Source organism: Ctenopharyngodon idella, chromosome 16, assembly GCF_019924925.1.
Source record: "Ctenopharyngodon idella isolate HZGC_01 chromosome 16, HZGC01, whole genome shotgun sequence".
NCBI classification, from domain to species: domain Eukaryota; kingdom Metazoa; phylum Chordata; class Actinopteri; order Cypriniformes; family Xenocyprididae; genus Ctenopharyngodon; species Ctenopharyngodon idella.
In genome coordinates this window covers 21,557,982-21,574,502 of record NC_067235.1, presented here as the reverse complement: position 1 = coordinate 21,574,502, position 16,521 = coordinate 21,557,982, and the positions used below count along the sequence as shown (strand labels likewise).

General features: G+C 35.5%; 1 protein-coding gene across 2 annotated transcripts in view; it reads left to right on the top strand.

Moving 5' to 3' along the window:
* The window catches only part of pou3f2b (POU class 3 homeobox 2b), a 76,716-nt gene that overhangs the window by 42,432 nt on the left and 17,763 nt on the right, over window positions 1-16,521 (top strand). The window contains exons 1-2 of one of the 2 annotated variants that reach the window (XM_051865609.1): window positions 9,969-10,307; window positions 11,589-11,659. The exons of the other annotated variant lie outside the window; for it this stretch is intronic. The gene's annotated coding sequence lies outside the window, so the exon portion shown is untranslated. Of the gene's footprint in view, window positions 1-9,968; window positions 10,308-11,588; window positions 11,660-16,521 lie in introns of those variants that run through there. 2 annotated transcript variants of the gene reach the window in all.

Genomic DNA, 16,521 nt, shown 5'->3' with positions numbered 1-16,521 from the left:
ACACTTTACTTTAAGGTTCATTAGTTAAACATTAGTTAGTAACGAACATGAACTAACCATGAGCAATACATTTGTTACTGTATTTACTAATCTTTGTTAATGTTAGTTAATGAAAATACAGTTGTTCATTGTTTGCTCATGTTAGTTCACAGTGCATTAACTAATGTTAACAAGATTTTAATAGTGTATTAGTAAATGTTGAAATTAACATTAACAAAGATTAATAAATGCTGTATAAGTGCAGTTCATTATTAGTTCATGTTAATTAATGTAGTTAACTAATGTTAACTAATGAACCTTATTGTAAAGTGTTACCTGAACTTTTAATTTATAATTATAATTATATAAGAATATTATTAACAATAATATTTTAATTATTATATTAATATCAATATAAAATTAATATTAATTCATTTTTGCATTTATATTCTGTTTTATTAATTTCAGAATGCTTGTACCTGTCCAGTTAGAGATATATTTACACATATATCAAATGTTTGGGTTGGTAGGTTGTTTTAAATGTTCTTTAATGTTTTTTAATGCTCACCAAGGCTACTATAAATTTAAAATACAAATTTAAGTCATTAGACTACAGTCTTCAGTTTCACATGATCACACAGAAATCATTCTAATATGCTGATTTGGTGCTTAAGAAACATTTATTATTATTATCAATGTTGAAAACAGTTTTTTTATCAAAATAAATCAAACATTTATTTGAAATAGAAATCATTTGTAAATATAGATGTCTTTACTTTCACTTTAGATCCAGTTAATGTTTCTTTTCTGATTAAAAGTATTAATTTCTTTAAAAAAAAAAAAAAAAACTTTTACTGACCCCCAAACTTTTAAAAAGTAGTGTGTGTGTGTATATATATATATATATATATATATATATATATATATATATATGCAATCAATAATTATTATTTGTGGTCACAATTGTGCCACTGCATCTGAATAACAATAATGACTGTCCTAGCCTAATAACTAGAGACTTGTGGGTTAAAAAAAAAAGGCATGCCAGCACAGTCAGTGTCCATTTTCACCAATTATACATAAAAAAATATATATTTTTATAGCAGAAGACATATCAAACCCCAGTCTACATCCTTCCTTTGACCCATCAATCACTGTCCAAGACATTTCACCTTCATTTGCAGTCAAGAGCCTGTTAGATAATAAGCACTGCCAATCACAGCAATGGCCCAATCACAGCGCCCCTGCAGCAGGAGAGATGGCAGACATCCTCCTCTGGCTTTTGAAGAGTGGCAGTTTCACACACTGTCTGTCACTGAACTGCTCAGAGCTCTGATTGGATAATGAGAGGGTGTTAGGAGATCTACTGTGTCAGAGCGGTGGCACCACACATTGGCAACTCTGCTGTGTGTGTGTTTGTGTGTCTGCCTGGCACTGGAGATGTTAATGAGGTTTGTTTGCCAGTTTGTACACTTGATACATCTTTTTAGGGTTCATATATTTTGGCCCTTGGGTGAATTTCAAAGTGATACATGACTCCTCTCTGACATTATCTGATAATTATGGTATTATTCATATTCTTCAAATGTTTACAGTGCATCTTATGGCTTAGGTTACTGTGCGTGTGCCTGTTTGTGCTCAAAACAATAAGGAATATTAGTTTTAGACTGGGAGAAACACAAAATGTGTCTCTTTAAAATATGCCCATATAAATATTTCTGCCCGAATGAGTAGCAAATTCAAACAAGCTGTCAGTCAATAGGTGCGTGCACTGTTTTGAAACCGAACACTGCAAATGAACGTCCAATCAAAGCTGCTCTATACCCTGAATGCTTTGTGTGTGTGTGAGGTTAAGTGCCTTCCTTTTAATGTATTCTCAGATTTCCTCTGCTCTCTCACAAGGCCATATATTCTCAGGTGGTGGTGGTGTGTATGTGTGAGCGAGAGCACCCTGACGTGCTTGTAAACTGGCCTGCGGCTGCTCTCTGGGTTGCTCTCGCGGGCAGATAAATTAATTAAAGAAATCCGTTTTTTTCTCACTTTCTCTCTCTGAGCCAATTACTTTGAGTCGGCGGATTGTGTGTGTTTTACTAGAGAGAGTCGAGCTAATTAAAGATATGGCGTGGGACAGAGAGAGCACTTCTGCCTCTCTAACCTGATCCTGTGGCTCTGAGTGGCACAGGATAGAGATAATGATGGAAAACAAACACAAATGCGCCTCCACCATTAATGGTTAAATCATAAATGCTCACTTTTAAAGAGCGGTGTAGGAGGGTGCTAGACTGAGAATGTGTGAGAGAGAGAAACTTGTTTTCGTGTATGTCTGAGCATTTCTTTAGTGCAGTGTGGGAGTTTGTCTTGGATATGAGAGTGTTATTGTGACAGTTTATGGTAATTATCCATATGAAAGGACACCCATTGCTTTTGGCCCAAATATTGTGTTATGGAGCATATTGAGAGGTTAAATGTGATTGTGGCACTGACTCTGAACTTTGAACTTGACAATTCTTTGGCTTTCTCTCTCTGTAATTAGGTGGTGCTGGATAAGCTCCACAGATTTACATAAAGACAAATTATATTGCTTACTGGTTGTAGCTCAAAAGACGTAATGGATCCTTAGATGTTTCTTGTACAGTTCCTTAGGATAAATACACAATAAGTAGACACAAATTGTTAAAGTATCAACTTGATCATTAATAATTTAAACATAAATTGTGTTTCTATGTTTTAAACACTGAAACGGGTAATTAATGTATTGACCTAGACTAGGACTTAAGCATTTTATGTGTGAACATCTTGTAGAATGTAGGTTTGTAGAATATTGAATTGTATTAATTATTAAAAATATCTATTCACCCTATTTTTTAATGCAAAAGTAATCTATTTCCTGTGAATATCTGAGACTTCTGATTCTTTAGCTGCTTGATACTCTAGGTAAATAACTAGAAGAAAAACAATGTGCAGTAAATGGTAAAGCTATTTGTGCACTATTTGCACTACAAAACCAGTTTGTTTATGATTCCGATAATAAATTAAAATAATATGATAAATACCAGTTTGCAATATCAAGCAACATAATGGAGGGTTTTTTTATGGATAAAATAACTGGAACCGACTGCACATTCAAGTTAATTCACATTCACATTAAGTTAATTAATAGCCGAGTCCCATCTATAATTATATTTTAACTAAAATCATTGTCCATCACCCATTGTTTATATATATATATATATATATATATATATATATAATGACAAAAAATATGTTTGTAATTTGTAAAGACTTTTACATTTCTAAACTATTTGTACACTTTTAAGTTTTCCCTTATGAAAAAGAAGTATACTTCAAGTTAATTTTATTAAGTATACTTAAGTAATGTTCAGGTACATTTTAAAGTATACTTCATGTAGTAAGTATATTAATATCTATGTACTAGCAGTAAACTTGTAAGTGTACTATTTCAGTACTGCTTGGGACTAAATTGGTCCACTTTTTAGTATTTAAAAGTATACTTTTAAGTATAACAGTAGTAAACTTCGAGTACACAACTAGTTTACATCTATGTTTTTAGTTTGTACTGCAACTATACTAGAAGTGAACTTATAGTTATACTGATAGTTTACTAGTTAAATACTTTTAGTTCAAAGTTTTTTAGTTCACTTTGAAGTATACTGTCAGTAAACTGCTACAGTAGTTTAGTAGTTTTGTACTGCAAGTATACTTTTTTATAAGTTTCCTTTTTAAATATGAAATATACCTTAACTGTACTTTAACTCTTTCTCCACCAGGGTTTTTTTTTTAAATAGTTGCCAACCATTGCTAGAATTTTTGATCATTTTTACAAAACTTTCATGGACCCCAGAATAAATTGTTGTATGAATATCTGAACATAAAATACAGTATATCAAAAGAAACAACATCAACAAAAACATTTTATTCTAGCTTCAGCCATTCATTTTTATCAACACTTAAATGTGGGTAAGTTTCATAAATAAATAAATAAACAACATTTTGAACAAAAATCTGAGAAAAAAAGTCTATGTCTGAAATGGGTTCAGAATGATAATCAAAACGTAGATTGAGTCCATCAACACCCCCAAAGATTGACAGTTATTACCTCTTCATGGGTCGTCATTTAATTCAGTAATGTTAGTTTTGATTTATATGCTGTTTAATATCTGATGATCAGGTTATTTCACATGTGCATAAGCAACGCTTCTCTCATTAATTCCTGCTTCTTCTTCACCTGTGTTTTGATCCAGAGAATCTGTACTCTTTCAGAAGATGAGTAATAGCGTATAATAGTCAAAAATATGGATTGCTGGAGTACAAGTATAGGCCAAATATACTTCAAGTCAAGTATACTTAAATGTCATTTTAAGTTTATTTCTGAAAAATACCTAAAAAGTAGACTGAAAGTATACTTTCTTATTTTTAGTTTAAAAAAGTATACTAATAGCACACTTGAATAAACTTCTTTTTCGTAAGGGTTTAGATGCTGTTAGATACATTCATATTGTACGTTTCAACATATCCAAACGTAAACATCAAATACCCACATAGCATAGTCCAGCAGATCATTTGGTCTTGGGAGAATTTGGGGAGAAATATTCTGAGAAGCAGGCAACTCTAAAAAAAATTCTCCATTGGCTTTACATTTAAACCTTATCACTGTTTAGGAGAAATGATTGAAGTATAAGAAAGATCTCATTTGTGATTTTTCTTTCCATTTCTATGCACAGCTATGGTCTTTTATCTTATAAACAAGAGTGGTCATTGTGTGTGAGAGTGCTAACTGTATGTCTATTGCATGTGTGCATATTCATATGCATTTGTTGTTGTGGACGTTCTTTAGTGTGTTTGCGTCGGGTGTGTGTGTGTGCGCATCAGTCTCTGCACGCTCTTGATTGACAGGCGGGCAGATAAACTGGGATGCATGTGTCTGTGTCTCAATGACACGCCGCTTTGCCCAGAGGGACGGGGGAAGTGGAGCGCTGCACTTCCTGCGGAGGGGCGGGGTCCTCTCTGCGGGGGTTTTTGAGCTGGCACACGCTCGGGCAGCCGCCTCGCCACCCCCACCCCCGCGGGGGAGAGAGGGCCCCTCTTCTCAACCTCCACTAATGTATAATTCATGCTAAGTAGCAATTTTGATGTTTTGCTGGAGGGATAAAGAAATCCAAGAAATTCATAAATAAAGTTTCCTTTTTTCTCATCTCTAGTTAATTTATGTTATCACACAATTAGCTGACACAGAGCCTTGGATGTATGGCTCCCCTACAGTTGCGCCTGTACTACCGAGAGAGACATGCTGAAAAATGACCCAATAAGATTGGTCAGGCTTCCCCAACAGGAGAGGCATGTCAGGTGTCACTTGTCTCATGTAATGGACCTCAATGCCCTACGGGACAGCCAAAAGTCCTCTGATCCAATCACATCTTCTTATTATCCCTGTAAGGATCTTCAATTTCTAATAGAGTAGAGAAACAGCACTATTTTTCTTATCTACTTGGAAGCTTGTGGACTATGCATGTCTATGGCTTTAAACACAAAATGACATAAATGGCATGTTATTTTGATATTATAAAAAGCATCAATATGTTTCAGTATTTGTAGTAACACTCCACACAGTCTGTAAATTATTTACATTTATTTTAATATTTTAATATATACATATAAAACTATATTTAAATATATAAATACATATCTGTTATGATACTTGATTGTCTCTTCATGGCACTGAACACAAAATGATGACTTCAACAGCATGTTATGTGACATATTTTTTTAAAGCACCAAGATGTATTTGTTTTTCATAATGTGATTCCCGAAAGAAATTTATTATAAGGGTTCTTGCTTTTCGTTAAGTGGTCGGACAGGCGATTTTGAACCGACTTCAACCGTGCAATCAAGAGTTGACTGAGAGTGAGCAGTGATATGGTGACAGTCCCTCTAATGGAGTCACTTTCAGCTCAATCCACTGATCTGAGTGCAGGTGTGAGGCAAAAGAGCGCTCACTATATCACCAGCCATGCCAAAACTGTCATCTCCCCCCGCCAGCTTTTTCATTAGGGCCTTTTACTTGACGCAATATCATTTGCTTTGACATTTCGGCGGGATGTTTTTAGCACCACCTCTGTTTCCTCTGCGCTGTTTGAAAGCCAGTGGTCATTTGTCAAATGGACTGATTTGTTCTTCAGCCCAGCAAAGAGTCCCAATGCTTTACAGTGTGATTTAGCTTCACCATTGTTAATGTTGCAATGTGTTATCAAATATCTAAAGCGCCACAGATGGTTAGATGCAGCTTGCAAGGCGAATGTTTTGAGTGAATGTGTTTTCTTTGTTTAAAGGCTGCCATTAAAGCATTAAACCAGCAAGAGAGAACGCCAAAATTCAGTCTCTGTAGTGCCAACGCCTTCAAGGTCCCAGTGTGCATGTGTTTAATTAAGACCTTTTGTCTTAATTACTTAATCATACAAATTAGTCACAAAGGTGAAATAGAGTTATATTGTAACTGTACAGTTACAATAAAGACTGTAATGATAGTGTTGTTTACACGTTCTTGGAAATCATGATTCAGTCACATTTTTCAGTCTTGTTTTAAAAGATATTTTGACCATATATTTGGCTCATAAAAAGATGAATATAATACTTAATTTGCTATTATTTAAGTATCTTCTTAAATCTAATCATTAAATCGTGGATATTTTGACGTTTTTATAATAAGGCAATTGGTTAAAGTTGTAAAGTGTCAGTTCATATGACTCTCCAAAAACATAATGATGTTTTGGAATTTGTCAGGTTTTTAAAAATAGATATTTTGACCATATATCTAGCCCATAAAAAATTCATATACTACTTAAAATGCTATTATTTAAGAATCTTTTAGCCTTTAAGACTCTTAAAATATCTGATTATTTTGTAAGGCAAGGTTAGTTATGTCATGTTGTTTGACTCCCCAAAATGTAATCATATTTATGAATTAATAATTGATATATTTTTCTTGAAAAAATTTAATTTAATGATTTATGAAAACAATGATTAAGATGTGTTGATAATGACAAGATGTTGAAGATAATGTTCTTGAAAATCAAAAACTCAGTCTAATTGTAGTTAAAATCAAGAAATCTATCAAATTGTTTATGATTTTTGATCTGTATTTGGGCTGTATATCTATCACATGATAAGGCTAGTAAACAACTTAATATACTACTATTAGAAACCACAGATCAAAATTCAAAGAGACCAATCAGCTCATGTCTTAACATTATGGAGGCTTTATGTTCATTAAAGAGCTGTAATGGTGTTTGTTGTCTCTATGTTACTCAGATAAGACAATTTGACTCCTCTCTCACCATTTAATCAAAGTTTCTCTCTCATAATTGTCTTTTTGGGGTGTCAGCATAAAAATCTTTTAAATCTCTGTGACTTTGTTGCTGTGTTTGTCATCCTGTAGGTGGAAAGCGCAGCTAGCGTCAGCACTAGAGAAGGTTCATGGAGGGTCTCCGTCACGGCCGTTCGGTGCACCCCGGTGGACAGATGTGGATGGGGAGAGGGGGACGGATGAGGAATGGTCTTGGCTTGTCACCAGGGCAATGTGTAAGGCTGGCCGGCCAGTCGGCTCGCAGCTTGCGCCTGCATTCCCCTTCGCTTAATTAGGGGTTGTTGGTACCACAGAAGGTGTCACCAACCTTTTCAGTCCAATAACAGATGGTGTTCTTTTTTTTGAGGTCCTGCCAAAGCCCACTGTCCCGCTCCTGGGAAAATGACCTAACTCGCAGGCAGCTGCTTAGTGCGGCTTGAGTGCCTCTTAAAAGAGACTTCTATCAGGGAATTAATGGGACATACCACTGCAGCCCGAGGGGTGTGAGTTTGAGATGAGTCCACCTTTAATCGCCCTCTCTAAGCCGTTCTGAGGGCAGAGCTCGTCGTTTGCATTGAAATCCAAAGTGACACTATGGATGAGGTGGGAGGAGGGCCGACACACTGACCGTTTTACGTGGCTCGGAAAGGCTCGCTGCTCCCCCCTCCCAAAGCAGATGGTGTGTATAACAACACAGAATGTGGTCCAGGGGAGGTCAGGGAGGGACAAAAAGTGAAAGGGTCCCCAGACAGTTGGGGGAAGAAAAGGCCTGCGGAGCGTGAGGGAGGAGCCAGGGGAGGAGAGAGAGAGAAGAAAAAAGGGGAGAGAAAGGAAAGAAGTTTTTCAAAGCACTGGTCAGTGAGAGGCTAAAAGAGGAGGCAGAGAGCGTCAGGCCGCAGATGCGATACGTGGGAAGGCAGGGGGTCGAAGCTTTACAAGCTGCATGCTGGGTACACACAGCACTACTGCTGTCAGTCACCAACTCACTTGGCTTCACTCTCACTTATTCTCTCTCACTCTCTGTCTCTCTCTCTCTCTCTCTCTCTCTCTCTCTCTCTCTCTCTCTCCCTGTACGTTGATTCTTCTTCCCCATGCAAGTAGACTCACCTAAATTAGCAATATTTATATTTTTGGATTAGTCCAAAAAGTGAAATTATATATATATATATATATATATATATATATATAATATATATATATATACAGTAAAACCAAAGATTATTCAGACATTTTTGATATATTTTTACTAGTGGGTGCAGGACACTATAGTTCATTTATGTAAGTGAGGATAGCAAAATAAAGTAAACTGTGACATATTATACCCAAAAATTCTTCATACAGTGGACTACCAGTAAAATTGATAAAGAATTTGGAACCAAAAATTATTCAGACACTTTGACCTGACCATGTTTTGCTTAAGTGTTATCTGACATAATTAAGATTATTTTTTTCTGACACAGTTTAGCTCTGAGATCTTGTCATATTTTATTACCATTTTTTTAAACTAAAGTGAATAAACTCAATTAATGAATGAAATGTTCAAGGTGTCTGAATAAATTTTGGTTTGACTGTATATATAATGTATATATTTTATGTTATAATTTTGTTTGTATTGTTATTCAATACATATATTTATATATGTTTGTGTGTGCATGGTCCTGGTAAACCCTACGTTACGAACCCAAATGTCCCCCACAAGGATAGTAATACCACAAATTTTTGAACTTTTGATGACATTTTTTAGTGTCCCCATGAGGAAAATAGCTTATAAATCATATTATTATTATTATTATTATTATTTTTTTTTTTTTTTTTTTTTAGAAAGTGTAAATATGCAGAAAGTTTTCTGTAAGGGTTGTATGTAGGGTATAGAATATACTGTTTGTCCATTATAAAAATCATTATAACTATGGAAAGTTCCCATAAAACATGGAAACCCAACAAACCTGCTGTGGGTGGGGGTATTCTGAACTTTGTGCACAATCCCTGCATCAGGACATTGAATGTGCAAAATCACATTGTTTATGTGTTGAGTGCTTGCTAACAAAAGTATCAGAAGTCTACTAGAAATTTACACTGTACAAAACCAAATTTCTGATGAACATACACTCAGTTTTAAGCAGACTCTACACCACTGCTTTTGCAGGTCACTCATTCAGTCTTTTATTTTACATACACCATCAATAGTTAAAAACACCCCTTTTTATTTCCTAATGCTTATGCTGCCAGTCCTTTCCTCCCCCTCAATCAGATGTGCATTTACTGATGTGGAGAGATCCGCCAGTATCGATAGATGGAAACCTTGAACTAATGCTGGTGGTTTAGAAGTTGGGTGTGAGATGTAAAGAAATATTTTTACTTATTGATGGCACAGCGTCCTATCTGACTGTCACTCTTTTATCAAAAAGTACTCTGGCACACCAGGTAAAACTTTTTTTACAAAAGAGCGCAGATGTGACAACATTGTCCCAATGTCATCTCTTAGGCAGATGAATGAACCTAGGCCTTTTGTGCACCTTACTGTTGTGATATGATTGTGTTGTGTTCGTAAGTGAATTGTATTGTGGGCTCCTATTTTGAAAAGGAATTCAGAACTGTTGAAAGTGTTGTGTTCTGACGTAATGTGTGTGTGAGAACGGAAGTGAAAGAGTAAACAAGATGGATGAAGTTCGCTACTCCTGTCTCGTGTGTTTCTCTGCTTAATAACTCCTGACAGATACCACAGATTGGTTGCTAACAAGCTTCTCCAGGCCGATCTCTGATCGGTGAAAAGTGTAGGTCACTGTAACAGTTCTGCTTATGGAAGTTGACACAGATCTGGAATCCGTTCTGGAAGCTCCTACTCAAAGCCACAACATTCTCCTTTCACGCTATGCCGCAAATGAGCCAATTCATTTCCAGCCGATAAGAGCTCACGAGAGGCCTGATTTCAGCTTAATCACTTCATATTCTTGGCATACGTTTGTGGGTATGTTGTTCAAACGTTACCTCCCTATGTTGTGTGAGAGCTCTTAGTCATTCTTCGAGAGAGATGTGTGTGTGTGTGTGTGTTAATGAGAGTGCACAGGGAGCCGGGCTGTTTAACAGGAGTCATGTCTTTGTGTTGGCCTGCGTGGAGCGCTTTAGTTAACAGTGAATAATGGTGCTTGATTACAGCCCATGAGACGGCACATTGCTTAAAATCAATTCTCAATGCAATTACCCACCGCAAACGCCTCCCTTCTCTGCCGGACAGAATAGGAAGTGATTGTGTCAAAGGACAACATCATCTCTGCAAATGACTTGTTGCCTCTTCATATAGGGCCATTAGATGTGGCAGAATATCAGTCAGGAGGCCTTTCAGCATACTCGTTCTCATATGTACATATTCACACCTTAGAGAGTACAGACATGCTAACATGTTGATTTATTTGTAGACATATTGGAATAGATGCTTATCAGGCTGTATACACACACAGGAAAAGCTACAGTCAAGTCCAATAACAAACACAAACACACAATTGAATTATTGATACCGGTTCAGCTTTGCTGTCTCTCTCTCTCTGTTTTCTCAGTCCTACAGTTTGTAGTTTTGGTTTGTTATGTGCAGGCCTGGTGCTTTAACGGGATCTTTACTGGTTGGTACACAGCAAAAATGTCCATTGAAGATAGTAGCATAGTTTGTAATGTGGTCTTCCATGGGTTATAGGAGAGACCGGTGCTAGAAAGGTTATATCTCAAATTTGGTAAATTTATGTGATTTACTGATTTGTTGGCCAAACAATATTTCGTGAATTCATAGGTGTTTCATAATTGTTTCAGTTAGTTATGTTGCTTAAAATCCAATAATAGGCTCTTTAATTACAGGTTTCATTGTGACAACTTACCCCATTACACAACCTGCACCTGTTTTGTTTTTTAATTAATTGCTATTTTATTCTGCATTGAATTGATAAAATGTGACAGTATGATAGGGGACATTAATAATGTTACAAAAGACTTCTATTTCAAATAAAAAAATAGAAATGTTTCTTGAAAACCAAATCAGCATATCAGAATGATTTCCGAATGATCATGTGACACTGAAAACTGGAGTAATTGCTGCTAAAAATTGGGCTTTGCCATCACATGAATAATTACATTTTAAAATATATACAAATTTTTAAATAATTTTAAATTGTAATAATATTTCACAATATCACTGGAGTAAAAAGTGTGACAACTAACCCCAGTCTTCCTTGATAAAAAGATAGTATGTATTTTGTCTCAGGTGGTGGAATGGGTTTCACTATCAACTCGGGGGCTTATAGTTGACAGCGAAACACTGAGGACCATGTGCAGGTCAGTGTGTGTGTGTGCCCTTTCTTTTCTGGAGGTCTGTGTTGAACTGTTTTTGTGTCCAATTCATTAGTTACTTTATCAGACTTTGAGTGATGGATGTGTCTCTATGGAAACCACTTGTAAATTGTGGTGATGTGTCTTTACAGCCTGTAACTCACACATTTGTAGGTTAAACACACACACACACACACACACACACACACACACACACACACACACAAGTATACAGTCTAGCAGCTGTGCATTTGACCCTTCACTAAGCTCCACCTTAAGAATGTTACTGACCAGTCCTACCTTAATAACTGTTGCTTTCTGCCATATTATTAGAATTGAAAGATTTATTTCAAGGAAAGCTGCAGATAACAATGTTTTGCAATGCCACATATAATTTCATCCCATGTACAAATAAAATTAATTCAGTTTTTACCACTTTATGAGCAATTTTTACTTGACGCTCTGTAAAGCTTGTCTGATTAAGCAGTTATTTTTTATCTCCTATTTTATTTTCTGTATTATTATTCTGCTCTCTGCAAGCAGCCACAAAATCTGTTGTGAGGAGCTGGAGTCATGTGAGATTTTAGGCCAGAACACCTATGTGGCACTCTCAGTATGTCCTGATCCCCTCTCTCATGGTCTAAAACTGTATCTTTTTCACTATATCTCTCTCTCTTGCTCTCACACTTGGTGTCCTTTCTTTCCTCTCTCCTTTGCTGTGAAATGTCAAATGGAAATTCAGTTTTTCTGTTTATTACCCAATAGATGGAGGCAACATCAGGATCACATGATACATAAAGTCATTGTTGCATAGACTGAGATTGTGTGTGTGTCTGTCTGTTTGTGTGCATGTGAATGTTTACGTGTATATATATTTGGAGAGAAATGAGAGTAAACGGTCGGTGGTTCACAGAAAATAGAGGTCTGAAGATGAAAGAGATGGACACATGCACATACCGACCCCCCTTCCCAAAGATTTACTGTCGCCTTTGTGACTGAGACCCAGCTCCCCTCACATAAATACAAAGACAATGCCCAAAATGTTTTTTTGTGGGTCCGAGTTATGATGTGATCAACCTATTATAGGGGTTTAAAACATTACAGAGGATCCTACAAGTTTACATTCTTTAAAACATTACATTATCAACTTCAAAGGCAAACAGTTTACATAAGTTATGCAAAATAATAATAAACTGGTTAATATATAAACCTTATGTTGTTCTAAAGAAATATGACTGACTTTCTTCTGTGGAACACAAAGGGTGAAGAACATTTTGAAGAACATTTTGGTCACTCTTTTTAATAAAATTAGTTCTGTTCCTCACACAAAACAATTGTTTGGCCTAAAAAGATGCAGAATTTGGCAAACAATTCATTAAATTTTTATGTTGACCTTGTATCTTTTTTTAAAGTTTGAAAGTTTATTTATTGCAATTGTATACAGAAGAGTGACTAGTGCATAATTTTAACTTTCTCTTTTTGTTCCACAGTAAAAAGTCATATACGCAGTGTTGTTAATGTTAACTAAAACTTTATTTAAATCGTTTTTGTTAATTGAAATCATTCTGAAATTAAATATTGCATGAAAAACTTAAACTTAAAAAATGTATGAAAATTTTAAATGTTGCCTTCGCAACTTACTGAAATAAAATAACTTTACATTGAAGTACTAAAACTAAAACTGAAATAAATTACATTTAAATAGAAATATTTAAAAAACAAACTAATAAAAATGACAAAATCACAGAACAAAATTACTAAAACTAACTAAAATGAAAATGAAAACTGAAAATATAAAATAAAAGCTAATTCAAAATATTAATATTACTATAATAGCATATAAATTATACTAAAATAATACTTCACACGGGTTTTAAACAACATAGGGATGACTGAATGATGACAGAATATTAGTTTTTGGGTAAACTATCCCTTTAAGACAATTTTTACCAAATTCCAGTCAGAAAAAAACATCATTATTGTAACTTTCAACCCCCTTTTTCTTCCCCATCAGCCCCTCACCATAACGGCCCGCTCTCGCTGCAGAACCATGCCTGTAAGACAGGGCTCTGAGCCAGTGTTCCAGCATCCCGCTGTGTTTACACAGAATCCTGGGTAGACTCCAAGGGTTCCCGGTCTGCGAGACTCAATAATGTGAAGCCTAAAGCACAAGGCCCACATGGGCACGTCTGTGACTGACAGCACCCGTATTTACACACAAACACCATCACCGTCACATGAGCAGCATCGCCCAGGCAGAGGGAGGGAATACCCATATGATTTCCGGTATAGCGAAAAGAGAATTCCCCCTCACTCACATACATGACTTCCGGGAAAGCACACACTGGCCCAAAGTGGATTTGTAGAGGTGCATATATTTGCATGTATTTGCATAGCTAATGAGTTTAGGGATGTTGTGTGTTATTTTTGTTTTTTATATGAATTGTACGTGTGATGGAGTCAAAAGCCTGTTATATGTCATTCTAGAGATAAAGACGAGCAAGGAACGTGGTCCTGCGGAGAGTGACTGATGCGATAGAGGGAGAAAGGGAAAGCTGGGGTTTAGCCAGCGCTATAGTCGTCAACACTACCGCTCCCCTGCTGCTCTACATATGTACACCCAGCAAGAGCCCTGCTGGCACACCCCATCGGCCCACCTCTACCGCCTCCTTTCTCGTCTGCCGCTCACCGTATGACCATCACGCCTTATACATCCTCTTTCTCTCCGCCTCTTCCTTGCCATCTCTTCCACTCTAATGATATCGCTTTCATTTCTGCCTGAACTCTACACAGCTCTCCTCATCTATCTCCTACAATCTTTCCCGTCCCTAATCTCGCTCGTTCCCGCTGTAGCACCATCCATCTCCCGCAATCTCTCGCTTGCCCCATGAACATGTCTGCATTCTCATTTATAAACACCTTTGCTTTCATCTGTTTCAGACCCTGTGGCTACTGTTTTCCGTCGTTCTCTGAGTGCCTTTAGATGTAGCACTCCTCCATGACGTTATATTGTATTGCTCATGTTGAGTGATAAACTCATAATCCATGTCACATTTCATGTCCGAGAATGAGAAACAGTCCTAGAAACAATTCAAAGAGTCATTGCATGTCTTTATTCTTCAATGGGCCACATTTGTGACACAAGTTTATATATGGGTCAATGACGTGACGGGTAATTTTTTTGTCCAAAGGCCTTAATAATAATAAAAAACAAAGATATGACATCCAAAGTATGTAAGGTATTACAACTTGATCTCTTTTACTGAATCCAAAAGTTTTTAATTAAATTTTACTACATATAAAGGTATTTTAAAGATTTTGAAGTTTCAAAAGGTCATTCGGTTTAACCGTCCAAAGGCATTATTTTATAACATCATATATCAACATAGTGAAAAATGGTATTAAAATTGCATGTAGAAGTCGTTGCTTTGTTGTGAGAAAGAATATTTGGAAAAATGAATTTTATTGATGTCATTAGGAGTAACCAATATGAAGGGACTATTATGGATCAAGTCATGTGGTCAATATCATGTGACAGGATGAGACATCATTCATGAAGTCATGAAGCAAAGTAAATAACTCTCTTTTAACTATTTGAAAAATTGATGTTTTCACTTGCTCATACGCATGTCCTGAAATATCAGGTCATTCGGTACTACTGCTATAAAACTTGAAAAACTTTGTAATATTTTAAAAACTTGTACTAAATATGAAATGTTTGATTGTCCTTTTGCTAGCTAGCAAGGTAACTAGCTAGCTAGATAGATATCAGCCCATTAACATTGTTTGAAAATATCGCCATTTGGTATAACCAAAATTGTCATTCGGTAAAACCGAAATTTTGGTTAAACCAAATGACTTTTTTGGTGACAAATTTTGTCCATCTCGTAATAAATTACAGAAGCAGTGTTAATTGATTATAAATACCACATAATCTCATTGTTAACACTTAATAAAACTTCAAAATTAATTATATCTCCATTATATTTTTTTACACTTTTAAAGACCTTATTCGTCAATCTGACCCAAAAGGTAGTGCATATATATGTGTGTGTATATATATATATATATATACACACACATATATATGCACTACCTTTTGGGTCAGATTTTCTTTAAGAGAAATTAATAGTTTAATTAGCAATGATGCATTAAATTGATAAAAAGTGACAATAAAGACTTAAAATTGTTACAAATACAGTGAACTTTCTATTAATTACAGAAAAAAGTATTTTTCCACAAAAATATTAAACAGTACAACTGTTTTCAACATTGATAATAATAATAAGAAATGTTTCTTGAGCACCAAATCAGAATTTCAAAATATAACTGTTTTTACTGTGTTTTTGATCAAATAAATGTAGCCTTGGTGAGCATTCAAAAAAAAGTTTCAAAAACATGTAAAAAATGCTTTTAAAAGTATTAAGATAACTAACTAAAAATAATACATTTTTATTTTATTTTTTATGTAATTTTTATTTTAATGTTTTAGTTACATCATCAGGGTTCATACAGATTTGGGATAGAAGTCCAAGTTTTTAAAATGCACACTGAAATCTTTAACAAACACTGTAAATGCTAAAGGAAGTGAACAGCATTGCTGTATGTATTGCTTCTCTCTTGGTTAGGTTAGAAAGGGTATTGATCCACCAGTGGTGTCCAGTGGTTTATTTACCCACAACAAATCAATGCTGTGCTCAGCTGTGGGATCTTCTGACCTGATCCTTCTTAAAACATGTGGTGTTACTATTGTATTACAAGGATCTTCAAGTGTTCTGCTCTGCAGATATATGAAGCATTCTATTACCTTATTATATAAATATATATTAAAATACAATGCTTTTGTTAATTTAGAAGATGCTTATATC